A 4,188-nucleotide genomic window follows, 5' to 3' on the forward strand; every position below is an offset into this window, starting at 1 on the left:
CGGGCCGGAGATGCAGCTGCATGACATTATTTGGGCCGTCCATGACGGAAAAAACCGTGGTAGAAGTGAGGGGGAGGAAAATTTCGAGGATTTCTCGGTTACGATGGGAGGTCGGGGGCCAAGCGATGCGCGTTTCTCTCGTACACGTATGCGCGTGTGTGTGAGGCGTTGGCTCTAACTGAACCCGAGCGATTGCACTACAGGCTACGCATTACTGAACTCGAGCGATAGATCGATGGATGTTAACTGAACCCGATCGAGCGATTCCTTCGCTACTGCTGCTAAGTGAAGTCGATCAATGGGATGAACAATGAGCATTGCGGGGGGGGGGGGGGGGGGGGGGGGGGGGGGGGGGGGGTTGGATGAACAGTGAGCGGTGGCGTTGCCTCTGGATGAACAAGACCCCGTGGTGTGGTGGAGGGCGGATGAACAGTAGACAGTGGAGGGGTGCCCGTGGAGGGGTGGATGAACAGGACCCCGTGATGTGGAGGGCTGGATGAACAGTAGACGATGGAGGGGTGGTTGAACAGGACCCCGTGGTGTGGAGGGCTGGATGAATAGTCGATTGTGGAGGGGTGCCCGTGGAGGGGTGGTTGAACAGGACCCTGTGGTGTGGAGGGCTGGATGAATAGTAGACGGTGGAGGGGTGGTTGAACAGTAGCCGGTAGAGTAGTGCGCGGTGGAGGCTGGATGAACAGGAGCCCATGGAGGCTGGAGGAGGTCGACGGTGGAGATGAATAGTATCCCGTGGAGTCCCGTTTTGCGGTACACCACACCCCTCCCGACGAACAGGACCCCCTTTTCGACCGTAGCGCTCCAACACAAGTCCGTTTCGTCCGTTTTGCGGTACGCCACACCCCTCCCGATCAACAGGACCCCCGTTTCGACCGTAGGAGGTCAGTTTTCTCCGTTTTGCGGTACGCTACACCCCTCCCGATGAACAGGATCCCATTTTGAACGTGGCCGGTCGAACACAAGGCCGTTTCCTCCGTTCTGCGGTACGCCAGGCCTCGTTCCATCGCCTGTTCCGTCCAAGCCCTCCCGATGAACACGACGCATTCGATTGCCTCCCCATGAACACGACGCATTCCGTTGCCTCCCCATGAACACGACGCATTCCGTTGCCTCCCCATGAACACGATGACGACGCTGTTTCTCCGTTCCGACCCAGCCATGTACACGAGCCCTGGCCGTACGTATGCGCGAGTAGGCGTTCGAGACCCCACCCGTATGTACACGTTCACGCCTCTACTACGACACGTGCACGCCTCTACTACGACATGTGCGCGCCTCTACATCAACCAGTATGTACGTACACGTTCGCGACCAGAATGACAACGCTACGTATGCTTCGACCAGGTGGGTCCCGACTGTCAGGCACTTCCTTGCCTGCGAAGATGTAGCTGGTGGGTCCCAGCAGTCAGGGGGCGAATCATTTTTTTTGCCCGGACGCACTTCCTTGCGTGCGAAGATGTAGCTGGTGGGTCCCAGCAGTCAGGGGGAAACGTTTTTTTCGCGAAATACAGTGGCCCGTCCAGTGGGTCCTAGCTGTTAGGTGGAGGAATCATTATTTTCCACGTAATAAGGAGGCACTTCCTTGCTGCGGCCGTGGCCCAGCTGTCAGCCTCTCCACGTACAGTCCACGTCCGATGGAAGTCGTTCCTTGACCACGTTGACCATGCCGCGCCGAGAGCACCAGGGCGGTGGACGACGGCGAGGCCTAGGAAGGGGACGACATGGAGGCAGGGAAGACTCGGCAGTTGTTTCCCACGCGGAGGGGAGTACGACTGTACGAGGGTTTACTGGTTTGTCTGCCGTCGCCGGAGAATAACAACAGGTGTGGGTGAGTAGAGGGATGGCTAGGCCAGCGATGGGAGTACGGTCGGATGGTGAGACCTGCGCGGCAGCACAGCCGGCCGCGAGGAGGAGGGAGCAGGCAGTCCTGCCGGCGCTTGTTTGAGCGACTGGAGCAGGAAGAGCAGAGATTGAAGGAGCATGACGGCCGTTGGATGGACATCCAACAGTCAGTGCTTGTGCGTCAACTTTTTTTTAGGAAAGCCTCAAATCTGTGGAAAACAACATACAACCCATCTACCATTATTTCTAATAATTTACAACCCATTTGCTAATTCTTAAGGTTTTTTTGGAGCCCATATTATTTTTGTTAGCATTACAGCCCATATTGTGGCAACGGTAAAAAAATTATACGAAATTTTGCATATTTCGGTGCGGACCGAACTGTTTTTAATCCCGAAATTTCGACTCACATTCAAACTGATTTTAAAAATAAATGTATATCAATATAAAATCCAACAAATTCTCCACGCATAAAAATTAATGTAATTTAAAATCTTGAAATGAAAAAAAAGATATTTGAAACTAATTGCCGGTTTGATGTGTTTAAAAAATGTACAACCCATTTCTCATTACTAATGGGCCATTTTCTCGGCCAGTCGAATGAAAGCTCTCCTCGTCTTGAAAGATTTGCAGCCCAACAGGCCTGACAAAGCGACTTACTTGGCAAATCACAAAAAAACTAGGCTGTGGCCGTGGACCCAGTTGTCAGCCTCTCCACGTACAGCACTCTTCCGATGGAAGTCGTTCCTTGACCACGTTGACCACGCCGCGTGGAGAGCACCACGGAGGTGGACGACGGCAAGGCCTAGGAAGGGGACGACGCGGCAGTGGAAGCCCGCGCGGAGAGGACTACGAGGGTTCACTGGTTCGGCTGAAGTGTGAGGCTGCCGTCGCCGCAGGGCCTAGCCAGCGGTGGGAATAGTAGGGGGCGGTGAGGCCTCTGCGGCATCACAGTCGGCCACGGGAGGCAGGAGCATGCGGCATGACCGGCGCTGCTTTGGGCGGCTGGAGCAAGAAGACCAGCGGTTGAAGAAGCACTATGGCCGTTGGATGGACATCGTGCGGTCACTGGAGCTAGAATCGTTCATATTGACTAAGTTGACAAAGCCCTTCGTCCCCGTCAACTTAGTAGGCCCACAAGTCAGCCTCCCAGCAAGGTGGGTCCCAGCTAGCTGCGGGAGTATTCATTTTTTTGTGCGTAATAAGGAGGCACTTCCGGTGGGTCCGAGCTGACAGCAGGGGGAACGTTTTTTTTCACGAAATACGGTGGCCCGTCCGGTGGGTCCCAGCAGTCAGGGGGAAATGATTTTTTTCGCAAAATACTGGTGGCCCGTCCGGTGGGTCTCTGATGTCAGGTGGAGGAATAATTTTTTTCGCATAATAAGGAGGCACTTCCTTGCGGCTGCCGTGGACCCAGCTGTCAGCCTCTCCACGTACAGTACTCTTCCGATGGAAGTCGGTCATTGACCATGTTGACCACGCCATGCCGAGAGCACCAGGGCGGTGGACGACAGCGAGGACTAGGAAGGGAACGACTCGGAGCCGGGGAAGACGCAGCAGTGGATGCCCACGCGAAGAGGAGTACGAGGGTTCACTGGTTCGGCTGCGGTGTGAGGCTGCTGTCGCCGCAGAATAACAGGGGGTGTGGGTGAGTAGAGGAATGGCTTGGCCAGTGGTGGGAGTAGTAGGGGGCGATGAGGCCTCCGCGGCATCATAGCCGGCCATGGGGGGCAGGAGCACGCGGCACGACCGGCGCTGGTTTGGGCGGCTGGAGCAAGAAGACCAGAGGTTGAAGAAGCACTACGGCCGTTGGATGGACATCATACGGTAACTGGAGCTATAATCGTTCATATTGACTAAGTTGACAAAGCCCTCCGTCCCCATCAACTTGGTAGGCCCACAAGTCAGCCTCCCACAATGCTGGGTTCCAGCTGGTAGGGGAATATTCATTTTTTGTGCGTAATAAGGAGGCACTTCCTTGCGTGCGAAGATAGCTGGTGGGTCCGACATGTCAGCGCGGGGGGGGCACTTTATTTCGCGAAATACAGAGGCCCTTCCGGTGGGTCCCAGATGTCAGGTGGAGGAATCATTATTTTGCGCGTAATAAGGAGGAATTTCCTTGTGTGTGGCCGTGGACCCAGCTATCAGCCTCTCCACACACAGTCTACTTCCGATGGTGTCCTTCGTTGACCACGTTGACCACGCCGCGCGGAGCGCATCCAAGGTGGTGGACGACGGCGTGGCCCCGGACAGCAACGAGCCGGAGATGGGAAGACGCGGGAGTATAGTCCCAGACAGAGAGGTGTATGAGGGTTAACTGGTTCTAGTGCG

Source organism: Triticum urartu, chromosome 2, assembly GCF_003073215.2.
Source record: "Triticum urartu cultivar G1812 chromosome 2, Tu2.1, whole genome shotgun sequence".
In the NCBI taxonomy this organism is placed as follows: Eukaryota; Viridiplantae; Streptophyta; class Magnoliopsida; order Poales; family Poaceae; genus Triticum; species Triticum urartu.